At 34.5% G+C, this 14,422-nt stretch overlaps 2 protein-coding genes across 3 annotated transcripts in view; both read left to right on the forward strand.

The window, feature by feature from the left end:
- Nucleotides 1–14,422, forward strand: part of ifih1 (interferon induced with helicase C domain 1) — a 751,550-nt gene that overhangs the window by 159,336 nt on the left and 577,792 nt on the right. The window lies entirely within an intron of this gene.
- The window catches only part of fign (fidgetin), a 142,941-nt gene that overhangs the window by 51,925 nt on the left and 76,594 nt on the right, over nucleotides 1–14,422 (forward strand).

Raw genomic sequence — 14,422 nt, forward strand, 5'->3', positions numbered from 1 at the left:
AGACGTAATTTAAGATTTTTTTTTTTTTTAAAGGCAGTGTTTTACGCTGAGCTGAACACAATTTAACGCAGTTGCTGCAGTTCAGTGTTTTTAGATAAATTTTATTATTATCTACAATTTATTAATAATGTACACTGTTAACAATGTCATGTAGAATACGGTATAGTGAATACTTCTAGTTGATCATTTGGTATCAGAAGTGGCTTATATGAAAGGCAAAGGCCTCTAGATTATGCTTATTTTACCAAAATAAATTATGATCATGCCTTGATTTTTAATTATTTCATTAGGGATCTGACTTTGCTGAGGCAAAAGTCTTGTTACTGAACAAGACTTTTGTCCAGTATAGAATATAAAGTCATGCTGCAGTGGAAACAGAATGAATATTGTGTCTGACTCCATCATGAGCTTGGAGGACTGCATCCATACATCTCTGCACTGACTCAAATCACTGATTAATAAAGTCATCTGGAATAGCAAAGAAAGCGTTCTTGCAGGACTCCCAGAGTTCATCAACAGGGCTCGAAATGAACTTTTTTACTTGGTAGCACCGGTGCTCCCAACTTCAAATATTTAGGAGCACCAAAAAAATTTTAGGAGCACCAGAAAAAATTTAGGAGCAACCACCAAAAACGAATGAGCACCGCTGCAAATTGTTTTTTAAGGGATTTATTGTATTTTAAAACAACATTATTAGGACTGACAAAAACCAGAAACAACTATCTAACTAATGCTGCGAAGACATTGATATTTGTGAGCAATAATTCCAAAATGAATGTCTAATAATTAGGCCATAGAATATTAATGATGATGAAAATGACAATAATAGTAACAATGAATTCCATTTCTCATTATGATGCTGCCTTGAATGTGCATGAATGTATGTTATCTGCTATAAAATGTCAGTTACTTTATGAAAAATAATTGTATAGTTTGCATCAAACAAAAATTAAGCATTAGAGTAAGAAAAATTTATTTTGTGCTGCTGTTTTTATATGCATGTCAATTTAATAAATAATATTTCTGCAACAAAACAAACAAAAGATTATAATAAATCATTCAATTCAATGATGAAAGCTGCAAAGCAGTCATCAGTAAATAAATAAAAAAATAATATACACCTCAAACAAGAATAGACAAAAGAAAGTAAGTAAAGTCTCACTTCTATCACTCTTTAAAAGTTTTGGTTTCAGTTTGTGTCATTTAAAGGTTCAGTCTGAGCTGATCTTCATGTTTCTGTGTTTGTGGAAAAGCAGGCGAGTCAGCCGACCCAATTTATGAGCAGGCATAGCAGGATTCTTGCGCTGACCACCGGCCCAATACCGGTCTTTGTTATGACCCGCAGTTTCAGTGTAAACTTAGTAAAGGCGAGCTTCTTTGGCGATGATATGTACAGTATTAGATTTGACTTTTAGCGGACATTTGCGCTGAACACGCAGTGAATGCAACGCATGGAGATTCGGGCACCTTCTCCAAGATGCGCGTACTCGATTGATCACAGCTGGCGGATCATTATTCATGATCGCTTTTATCTGCGGCTCAATTTTAGGTAGAGTTTGCAAACCTGTGTGCTTTAAGTTTTTACCCTTCAGCCGTTTGTATTTCCCGTGGTCATAAAAGCTCCTTCCCTGTCATCTGACAGCGGAATACCTTGAGTGAATGACAGCTAATATGAACCAATATAGCGGCAGGGAAGAGCGATTCAGCATGTTTTTAGAAAAAACCAACACAGGTCGCACTACAACCATTATCTGCAGTCGCACTAATGCTCCCAGATATATTATGAGGTCGCATAGATTAATTTTCGGGCGCATATGCGACCAAAATGGTCGCAATTTCGAGCCCTGATCAAGATTCTTTGGATTCATCTTCAATGCCTCTACATCATCTCACCCCATGCTCAATGTTCATGTCTGGTGACTGGGCTGGCCAATCCTGTGGAGGCTGAAGTATGAGAAGGAGCGTTGTTCTGCTGGAGAATTTGCCCTCTGCTGTGGTTTGTAATGTAATGGGCAGCACAAATGTCTTGATACCTCAGGCTGTTGATGTTGCCATCCACTCTGCAGATCTCTCTCACACCCTCATACTGAATGTAACCCCAAACCATGATTTGTCCTTTAACACACTTGACTGATTTCTGTGAGAATCTTGGGTCCATGCTGGTTCCAGTAGGTCTTCTGCAGTATTTGTCATGATTGGGATGCAGCTCAACAAATGATTCATCAGAGAAATCCACCTTCTGCCCCTTTTCCCAAATGATCAACTAGAAGTCAAGTTGCTATTTGTTGCTCTTACAACTGGCATCAACGACAAGACTTTTGTCAGGTAGTGAATATGTATTTACAGAAGTTAATATCTTTACTATAAAATATACAGTAATTTTTACAATGCAACTTTAAAATACACTAACATAACAGTCCTACGGTATAATACAGTTCATTTTTACAGTAAATACCGTGTAATTTATTAATTAAAATTGTTAACAGTGTAGTCAATAGTAACTGGTTGACTAACCCAAATAAAATGCAGTGAAATTATGAGTAGCATTAAAATGTATATTTTAAAAAATCATTTATAAACAACAAATTAGACCGTTATGGACAATAAATAAAATATAGATTAATTAAAGCCCCATTTATATTGCTGTATATGTATTTACATAATTTTATATATATATATATATATATATATATATATATATATATATATATATATATATATATATGCGCTCGTGTTTTTTAATTAGCAGGAGCCTTTTAATTACTTGGTCTTCCTCATCATATTAGTTACCACCATAGCATGTTTGTGATAAATAATGTCCGTACATAATAACTGGTTATGATTATTAACAATACCGAATTGTTCGAGTCTACATTGCAGTGCATCGAAAAAACAATTAATTTTGACCCCTAGAAATGATAGGAAACATTCAATTATTTTTTTACATCTTTTATAGACAACAAATCAGACAGTTATTACATTAAAATATAGATTAATTTATGCAGATGACATAGTTATGTCTGTTTTTTTTTATGTAAATATAGAAAGGTGCTATTTTAAGGCAAAGCTGACATTATGTGTATTATTATTACGTAATTGTTTTCACTTTAAATAGTTTATCAACTGTGGATTTAGTCTGAACTATTCCAGAAATTACAGGTTGCTTGACAAAGTAAAATACAAATCGATTAGATAAGAAAAAAGTATATAAAATAAAAAAAATAATTTTCCAAACAATTTGTTATAATAACAAATACAAGTTATTTAGTTTTTCATTCATTTTCTTGTCGGCTTAGTCCCTTCCTGTAAAAAACTTGCTGCATAGGTTGGCGGTTCATTCCGCTGTGGCGACAATCCGGGGTCGCCACAGCGGAATGAACCGACAACCTATCCAGCAAGTTTTTTATGCAGCGGATGCCCTTCCAGCCGCAACCCATCCCTGGGAAACATTCACACACACACTCATACACTACGGACAATTTAGCCTACCCAATTCACCTGTACCGCATGTCTTTGGACTGTGGGGGAAACCGGAGCACCCAGAGGAAACCCACATGAAGGCAGGGAGAACATGCAAACTCCACACAGAAACACCCACTGAGTCGAACCAGCGACCTTCTTGCTTTGAGGCGACAGCACTACCTACTGCGCCACTGCCTCACCTGTTTAACTGAATTAATTAATTACCTCCCCATCCAATCTAGCTTAAATGTATTATTCGTGCATTAATGTCATTCGTTAAATATTTTTAGATTTAATTTTCACAGGTTGACTTGACAAGTAAAATGCATCAAAATCACATAATGGAGTTTGTTATATATCTTCAAGCGTGTGAAACTCTTGCTATTTCTAGTTTCACACCAGGCAAAAAAAAAAAGCTTTTCACATTTGAGCAGTGTCTGACCTCAGGTTGTGTGTATTGAAGAGTGGGATTTGTTCTTTAATAGAATTGTATCTAATTAATTAGCTTTTAATTGGAAGAATACGGAACATGCAAATGCAGCACATTCAGATGCAATCGTTACTTAACTGCATAAATAATTGTACATTGGTTTGTGTTTAATGGAAGGCGGCGACTCCTAAAGGATTGCTGTCATTTAACTGGAAACTGGGAAATCAGAGTAGCGCTTTTCCACTTGGCTGTGCCAAAAACACTGTGTGTCTTTAAAGGGGTAGTTTAGCCTGAAGTGAACATTTAGTTTGCTTACTGTCAAAATAGTTGGCTCGTTTAGCCTGAAGTGAACATTTAGTTTGCTTACTGTCAAAATAGTTGGCTCGTTTAGCCTGAAGTGAACATTTAGTTTGCTTACTGTCAAAATAGTTGGCTCGTTTTTCACATACAGGCCAAACAAAATGAATACCAGTTGCTCCTGATGATAAATTAAGATCTTACGAGGCAAAACAATCAGTCTGTGCAAGAAATTGAATAGTATTTAGTACATTATTAGCTTTTAATTCACAACATTTGCAAACAGTTCTACAAGTGGTCATTACAGGAGTAATTGGGTTTTTTATTTATTTATTTATTTGATTTGATTCTCAGTGAGGCAGCACAGTGGCGCAGTGGGTAGCACAATCACCTCACAGCAAGAAGCTTGCTGGTTCGAGCCTCAGCTGGGTTAGTTAGCATTTCTGTGTGGAGTTTGCATGTTCTCTCCGTGTTGGTGTAGGCTTCCTCCTGGTGCTCCGGTTTCCTCCACAAGTACAAAAGACATGCGGTATAGGTAAGCTAAATTGTGATTGGTTGCAGCTGGAAGGGCATCCGCTGTGTAAAAAAATATGCTGGATAAGTTGGCGGTTCATTCTGCTGTGGGGACCCCAGATTAATAAAGGGACAAAGCTGAACAGAAAATGATTGAATGTATGATTCTCAGTGTTGTTAGCCATTGGTTCACGTATTTTTTTAATATCTATGGACCACAATTTTAGCAAAAAAAAAAAAAAATTCTTTATTGTAGGGCTGCATGACACTGGGAAAATATGTGAAATGCGTTGTTGTTGTTGAGGGTTGCGATTAGCGATATTTTTTTATGATCTAACTAACTTGCAATAGCTAAATTAGCAATAAAAAGCACGTTTCATTGCACGTTTCAGATGACAAATCCACTAGAGGGCGCTGTCTACATTTTTTGTAAAACATAAAATCTGATGCTCCTGGAGTATGTTTTGTTGCACGTTTCAGATGAAAAATCCACTAGAAGGCGCTCTCTACATTTTTTGTGAAACATAAAATATGTTGCTTCGGGGATGTTTTGTTGCATGTTACAGATGACTAATCTACTAAAGGGCGCTGTCTACATTTTTTTTAAAACATAAAATAGGTTGCTCCTGGAATGTTTTGTTGCACATTTTCAGTCTATTTTTTTATTTTTTATTTATTTATTTGTTTTTTTTGTGAGACATGAAAAACGTTGTTCTGGGAATGTTTCATTGCACGTTTCAGATGCCATAATCCACTAGAGGGCACTGTCTACATTTTTATTTAATTTTTTTGTAAATTGTAAAATACTTTGCTCCGGGAATGCTTCATGCACGTTTCAGATGACAAATCCACTAGATGGCGCTATCCACAATTTTGTTTAATGTAAAACACATTGCTCTGGGTATGTTTTAGTGCACGTTTCAGATGACAAATCCACTGGAGGGCACTGTCTACATTTTTATTTAATTTTTTTGTAAATTGTAAAATACTTTGCTCCGGGAATGCTTCATGCACGTTTCAGATGACAAATCCACTAGATGGCGCTATCCACAATTTTGTGTAATGTAAAACACGTTGCTCTGGGTATGTTTTAGTGCACGTTTCAGATGACAAATCCACTGGAGGGCGCTGTCTACATTTTTGCAAATGTGAAATATGTTAGATGGGGTAAGTAGTAAGCGGAGCTTGTCATACAGATCACCTTAACAGTGAACCGCTGACCTAAACCCTTCTCTAAACTTAACCAATATTTTTTTTAAGTAAAAATAAGAGAAAATTTCACTGTGGCCACACAGTTTTACCTTGATTTTTACATTGTTTTTATCTGTTTTGTGGAAGTACAACACTGTACAAAGTGACCAAGTTAACCATATACATAGGCATTAAGATATTTTGTGGTATGTATTTGGTGTTGTGCAAAGAACAGCACAGAAATTACTCTTTACTCGTAAATAATATGTCCCTTTAAATATCATTACAGTGAAAAGGAACAAAAATTGTGTTAATTTTACCAAGAAACTGCAGTTAATAAACTCTGCGGACCCTGTACATCATCAACTTTCACTTTAAGATTTAAAGGGCTACCATTGCACCAGACCCCCGTAAGTGGTTTTGTTTAAAAGTGTAGAACCTATATTTTATGCACATATGCATCACTTTGGTTTTTATTTTACTGTACAAAAGTTATTTACACTTAATTACACAGTGTTTTGGATAACTGAGCTGGGTACTGAACATTGGTTTATTTTCATGATTTTCATATGGTTCATATATGACACATGTACAAGTTATAGCTCAAATGAAAGCTCTTGCCGGTGCTCATACGGTTCTAGCATTCTTTTTATTGAATTATATTCACATATCAAACAGTTGCCGAATGAATCGCAGTGTTTCCATAGCGTAGAAGTGTAAACAATACATTTAGGATCAATAAGCAGCCCCAGATAGCACAGACAGCTGTCATCTCTTACCTTGTGCTGTGCTCTTCAGGGCCATTCTCCTCTGTTTTTGAGGTGATGTGCATAAGTAATCCTTTTATATGTCTGACGTGGTCCAAACACAGTGAATTATGTTTGATCAAACAAAAGAATAGTGAAATATGAAAACAATGATCACTCCCTGTGGCTTGTAAAGCACCTCTCATCAGTAGGAATATAATAACTTTTGCATAGATTATGGTGGAGACATTTTTCTTTTTTCCTATGATTACAGACATGTGCAGGAACCACCAAAACTAATTACAGCACGCTAGACCACACAGAAGCTAAAAGGTTCACTTTCAAATTTGAGTTTATAAAAAAAAAAAATACCAAAAGCACCCCTTTTTAGGTGTTTATTATAACACAGACAACAAATACAGATATTTTAAACACTTTCAATGGTGTTTCATGAAAATTCAGAGGGTTTTCTTTAAAATGATACCAAATGTTTGCATTTACACCTCTGCATGTGGATTTGTGTATCTTTTAAATTCGGGTAGGCAAAATCCAGGCGGAAATCCCAAATAGCACTGGAGTTTAACAGATTAAACGTATGTTATATTTGTGTGGTTTCACAAAGTTGTTGGCTGAAGCATTTATTTCCATTAAGCCTGTGCTGAATTTTATACTCATAAGACAACATTTGTGCAATGTTATTAGTTTACACACTGAAAACGTTCTCGAACATGTACGGCGTTTGTATTATTTGCCTTCATTAAAATTCCCCAGTCATCCAGCAGTTAATATTCAAGGCTTTGATTATGGGTTGATTTGGATGGAAAGAACAACTGTGACGAGCCTCTCTCTATTTGCGATCCTTCGCAGACTTGGAAAACTGCGGTTGATCAGAGGCAAGCTGGAAATGTCAATTCAATATTGTGCCACTTAGATCCTCAGTATTCCTGTCAAACGCCTTTTACAGCTGGCAGCCGTGATCTGAGCGCAGCGCCAAATGCACACTGGCGCTGCCTTTATAGCTCTTAAATAGAGTTAAAAGTGGTGTGCAAATGAAAGCTATTAATATTTATTAACACTCTGATGCGTAAGGTTAAAAGCAGCCTCTCGTCGACTTGCGTTTGGCCGTGTGATTAATCACAGTGTTGATGGTCTTAACATCCGCGACATTGAAGGTTACAGCCATTGATTCTTGTCCTGTCACTTCAGCCTCGTGGAGAAAAAAAAAGTCTGAGAACTTTCATGAGTGTTGCACAAAAAATCCGGTTTCCATATTTGATTAAGCTGATTTTTGTGAATTTTTGTGGTGTCAACTTGGGCTGCAGCTATCGATTATTTTAAAAATAATTCAATTAATAATTGATTCTTTGATTTATAAATCAGATCTTTCCAATTTTTTTGAAGATCTTGTGACCGAAATGCACCAGAGTAGTGTATTAAAATGTATAATCACCAATCACAGATATACGTTTTTTTAGGGTGATTATGAATGCTATTAGTTGACATGGACTTACACTCACCGGCCACTTTATTAGGTATACCTCACTAATTCATGATGCGTATCTCCTGTTCTACCACATCCCAAAGGTGCTTTATTGGATTAAGATCTAGTGACTGTGGAGGCCATCTGAGTACTGTATACTCATTGTCTCATTCAAGAAACCAGTCTAAGATTATTAATTATTGTAATTAGGCATGTTTTAAAAAATTAATTTGAGCTGTAAAAACTTAAAACAAGACAAAAGTTATACTGTTTTTTTATTCTGCATCTTGAAGAATAATACAAATGAACATGGTTTACAAGCTTATAAATCATTCTGGACACACTTTTGAGTTTATCATTTATTATTTCTGTTGATATTACAGTATAACATCCAGCCCAGTACATTTGAACAGTATTTGGGCATTTGTAGATTAACAGACATCTATATTCCATGCTTTAGGGCAATTATGTAGTAAAAGTAAGTGGTTAATGAGCAACAAATTAGACCATTATGAACATTAGATAAAATATAGCTCATGAACGTATATAGATGACATCATAACAGTTTAATGACTTATTCCTTTATTTATTTATTTAAATAATAAAAATGCATTTTATTCTTTATAGCTAAATGTTTAAGCAATAAGGCATATTTAGATTATAGGCAGGCATATATATCTCCATGCTGCAGGGTAAACTTTAAAACTAACTCATGTTGTATAAAATAAATATTATTTTTAATATTATAAATACATAAACAAAAAATAAGTATTGTTGCAATCCAAATATATCCAAATGTAATCCAAATACTTTTATGACAATGTGACAGCAGTCACATTTTTAAACTTTTTTCCCATAATTAAATCTTGTTAAAGTCATTAAAATTTGTTAAATAATTTGTCCTCTAAATTTTTATATGTGACAATTAATAAAATATATGTATTTTATATTACTATTAAATTTATATTATTTATATGTGAAAATATTATATAGCATAGATATTTTGTTTTTTATTATTATTTACATTTTATTTATGAATTATAAATTATAACTTTTTTTATTTTACTTATTAGCTGTTACAAATGTAAGTAGATTGAACCTAAAATGATTAAGTTGCCCCCCCAACCCCCCATTAAAAAATAAATAAATAAATAAATAAATAAATATATATATATATATAAAACGTAAAACAATTAAGTTGTTGCCACAATAAACTTAAGAATTGTGTTGTTTCAGCTCATTTTAAATAAGTAGTTTGAACAATCAGCTGCAAAATAAATTTTCTGACTGTGTTCCAGTAAAAGATTTAGATTCAGAATTGCTCAATAAATTCCTTGTGACACGATGCAATTTTAAGTTGATTAAGCATAAAAATACAAAAGTTAACTGGCTGTAATCAATTTATTTGGGCTGAATTTAAAGAAACAAATTAAGTTGAACATTAGTAAATTTGCTTTGTTTGCAGCAAACAAGCAGCAGCAAAAGGATTTTGAGTTTGTTTGAGTAAAAGATTTAGATCCAGGATTGTTCAATAATTTTCTCGTGAATAGATGCAGTTTTATGTTGATTAAACATAAAACAATTAAGTAAATAAAACGTAAAACAATTAAGTTGTCCTGCCCAAAACGTACTTTAAATAAGTAATCTGAACAAGCACCAGCAAAACTATTTTTTGAATGTTCCAGTAACGAAATCAGATCCAGAATTGTTCAGCAAATTCCTTGTGAAACAATGGATTTTTAAGTTGTTTAAACCTAAAACAATTAGGTGAATTAAATCTAAAACAATTAAGTTATGCTGTCCAAACACTTATTTTAAATAAGTAATCTGAACAAGCATCAGCTAAAATACTTTTTCCAGTGTTCCAGTGAAAAAATCCGATCCATAATTTTTTATGATGCAATTTATAGTTGATTGAACAATAAAACATCTTAAGTTACTGTTAAAAAATGATGGGCTCCACACAATCTATTTGTGTTGGCGCAACATGAAGGAATTAAGTTGACCTTTCAGTTTTTACAAATTTAAGTGGATTGAATATAAAACAACTAAGTTGTCCCCCAAAAAACTCTGGAATTGTGCCGTTTCAGCTCATTTTAAGCAAGCAGTTTGAACAAGCAGGAGCAAAATAAATTTTAAAATAAAGATTTAGATCCAGAATTGTTCAATATATTCCTTGTGAAACGATGCAATTTTAAGTTGATTAAACATAAAACAATTAATTGAATTAAACCTAAAATAATTAAGTTATCCCGTCCAAAAACTTATTTTAAATAAGTAATCTAAGCAAGCACCAGCAAACTGTTTCAGTGAAAAAGTCAGATCCAGAATTTTTTTATGATGCAATTTAAAGTTGATTAAACATTAAAACAATTTAAGTTGCAAAAAAAACAAGAATTTTGTTTCAACTCATATTAAATAAGCAGTCTGAACAAGCAACAGCAAAACTATTTGTTTGAAGTGCACTGTTAAAATATGCCAGGCTCCAAATAATCCAGGCATGTCCAAACTCGGTCATGGAGGGCCGGTGTCCAGCAAAGTTTAGTTCCAACCCCAATCAGACCCACCTGGGCTAACTAATCAAGCTCTTACTAGGCTTTGTAGAAACATCCTTGCAGGTGTGTTGAGGCAAGTTGGAGCTAAAATCTGCTGGACACCGGCCCTCCAGGATCGAGTTTGGACACCCCTAACATAATCTATTTGTGTTAGCACAACATGAAGGAATTAAGTTAACCTTTTATTTTTTACAAATTTAAGTGGATTGAACATAAAACAATTAAGTTGTCCCCCCAAAAACTCGAGAATTGTGCCGTTTCAGCTCATTTTAAACAAGCAGTTTGAACAAGCAGCAGCAAAACAACTTTTACAATAAAGATTTAGATCCAGAATTGTTCAATATATTCCTTGTGAAACGATGCAAGTTTAAGTTGATTAAACAAAACAATTAATTGAATTAAACCTAAAATAATTAAGTTATCCCGTCCAAAAACTTATTTTAAATAAGTAATCTAAGCAAGCACCGGCAAACTGTTTCCAGTGTTTCAGTGAAAAAGTCAGATCCAGAATTTTTTTTATGATGCAATTTAAAGTTGATTAAACATTAAAAGAATTTAAGTTGCAGTCCCTCCCATTCCCCCAACCCCCCCCAACCCACCCCCCCCTACCCCCCCCCCCACCCCCCCCCCACCCAAAAAAAAAAAAAAAACTCATCAACTCATATTAAATAAGCAGTCTGAACAAGCAACAGCAAAACTATTTGTTTTAAGTGCACTGTTAAAATATGCCAGGCTCCAAATAATCCAGGCATGTCCAAACTCGGTCATGGAGGGCCGGTGTCCAGCAAAGTTTAGTTCCAACCCCAATCAGACCCACCTGGGCTAACTAATCAAGCTCTTACTAGGCTTTGTAGAATTATCCTTGCAGGTGTGTTGAGGCAAGTTGGAGCTAAAATCTGCTGGACACCGGCCCTCCAGGATCGAGTTTGGACACCCCTAACATAATCTATTTGTATTGGCACAACATGAAGGAATTAAGTTAACCTTTTAGTTTTTACAAATTCAAGTAGATTGAACATAAAACAATTAAGTTGTCCCCCCAAAAACTCTGGAATTGTGCCGTTTCAGCTCATTTAAAACAAGCAGTTTGAACAAGCAGGAGCAAAATAAATTTTAAAATAAAGATTTAGATCCAGAATTGTTCAATAAATTCCTTGTGAAACGATGCAATTTTAAGTTGATTAAACAAAACAATTAATTGAATTAAACCTAAAATAATTAAGTTATCCTGTCCAAAAACTTATTTTAAATAAGTAATCTACGCAAGCACCAGCAAACTGTTTCCAGTGTTTCAGTGAAAAAGTCAGATCCAGAATTTTTTTTTATGATGCAATTTAAAGTTGATTAAACATTAAAACAATTTAAGTTGCAGTCCCCCCCCCATTCATTTTAAGCAAGCAGTATGAACAAGCAGCAGCAAAATAACTTTTAAAATAAAGATTTAGATCCAGAATTGTTCAATATATTAATTTTGACATTAATGCAGTTTAAGTTGATTGAAACGGTCAAGTTGTCACCAAAAAAAATCAAGATGTGTTGTTTCAGCTCATTTTAACAGCAAAACTATTTTTTGAGTGTGCTCCAGAATGCTCCAGAATGGTTCAATAAATTCCTCGTGACACGATGCATAAACCCGGAGTGTGTTAAAACACTGCACACACATGCTTGAGTTTGTAGACTCTCCGCCTGTGATGCACTGGAAAAAATTCATGTGATCTTTTCCGACCCGAACCAGAGCCGTCGGGGCCTCCCTCCCGCTGTTTATCTGAGTGTTTGTCGGCCGGCAAACCTTCCCTTTCCCTTTCCATCCCATCTTCCTTTTTCTTCTCTCTTTTTTTTTTCCTCCCGTTCGCTCAGCTGAGCATTTGTCTTCACAATTGCATTAGCTCTGAGTTATACCTTTTGTCTCTCTTGTCAAATCAATACGTGGATGACAGGAGAACCCCGGCCGTGAGGTATGGCTCTCTCCGAGTGAGACAGATCTGTCTGTGCCGAGCGCCGAGGCTGCTGGGAAAACGGCGCGCGGTGGGGAGACTCTACTCTGATGGAGACGCTGAGATTGGGTTTTGTTTAACCTGCCAAAAAGAGTAGCGAGTGCATCTCCTCTCGCTTTGTTCTGTCAGAACTGCAGTCTAGTCTTAGACCTCGCAGGACGAATCGGCGCTCCAAATCAACATGAAATGTGGGCAGAAAAATCCAAACGGCTCACAGACCTGCTTGTCAAAACGCGTTACTCTGATATTCCTATATATAAATATTTATATACAGGCAAAAGTTTGGATGCTGCAGGCTCGAGTTGATGGTAAAAAGCTTTTGATCTTTTGACTTTTTGTGTAAATTAGTTTTGATAAACATGATCATCGAGTGCTGGCCACATTTACAGGATATATACAGTTAAAATTGTACAATTCTTTTATTTATTTTCCCATTTTCTGTTTAATGGAAAGATTTCTCAACACATTTCTAAACATAATAGTTTTAATAACTCATCTCTAATAACTGATTTATTTTATCTTTGCCACGATGACAGTAAATAATATTTGACTAGATATTCTTCAACAGTATTCAGCTTAAAGTAACATTTAAAGACTTAACTAGGTTAATTAGGCAAGTCATTGTAAGGTAACAGACCAGACTATCACATCCTCGAATGGTGTACCAATAGAGAAAGAGTTAGTTCTTATAAATATCTGTGTTTGGTCTGAGAGATTAGCCTTTGATATTCACATTGACAAGATATTGAAAAAGCTTAGGCTGAAATTAGGCTTCTTGTATTGGTCAAAAATAGTTTTCCTTAAAGTGCCCGTAAGAAATTGGTAGAGAGTACATTCTTGTCTATAATTATGGTGATCATCTATACAGTTGAAGTCAGAATTATTATCCCCCCAGAATTTTTGGCCTCTTGTTTATCGTTTTCCCTAATTTCTGTTTAACGGAGATATATAAGCATAATAGTTTTAATAACTCATCTCTAATAACTGCTTTATTTTATCTTTGCCATGATGACAGTAAGTAATATTTGACTAGATATTCTTCAACAGTATTCAGCTGAAAGTGACATTTAAAGACTTAACTAGGTTAATTAGGCAAGTCATTGTAAGTTAACAGACCAGACTATCACACTATGGTGTACCCATAGAGAAAGAGTTAGTTCTTATACATATCTAGGTATTTGAATTGATGAGAGATTAGCCTTTGATATACACATTGACAAGATATTGAAAAAGCTTAGGCTGAAATTAGGTTTCTTGTACTGGTCAAAAAATAGTTTTCCTTATAAGGCCCATAAAAATTGGTAAAGAGTACATTCTTGTCTATAATTATGGTGATCATCTATACAGTTGAAGTCAGAATTATTAGCCCCCCTGTTTATTTTTTCCCCAATTTCTGAAGATTTTTTAGCACATTTCTAATCATAATAGTTTTAATAACTCATCTCTAATAACTGATTTATTTTATCTTTGCCATGATGACAGTAAATAATATTAGACTAGATATTCTTCAACAGTATTCAGCTTAAAGTAACATTTAAAGACTTAACTAGGTTAATTAGGCAAGTCATTGTAAGGTAACAGACCAGACTATCACATCCTCGAATGGTGTACCAATAGAGAAAGAGTTAGTTCTAATAAATATCTAGGTATTTAAATTGATGAGCGATTAGCCTTTGATATACACATTGACAAGATATTGAAAAAGCTTAGGCTGAAATTAGGTTTCTTGTATTGGTCAAAAAATAGTTTTCCTT

This window comes from Danio rerio, chromosome 9, assembly GCF_052040795.2.
Source record: "Danio rerio strain M-AB ecotype USA chromosome 9, GRCz13ab, whole genome shotgun sequence".
Classification (NCBI taxonomy): domain Eukaryota; kingdom Metazoa; phylum Chordata; class Actinopteri; order Cypriniformes; family Danionidae; genus Danio; species Danio rerio.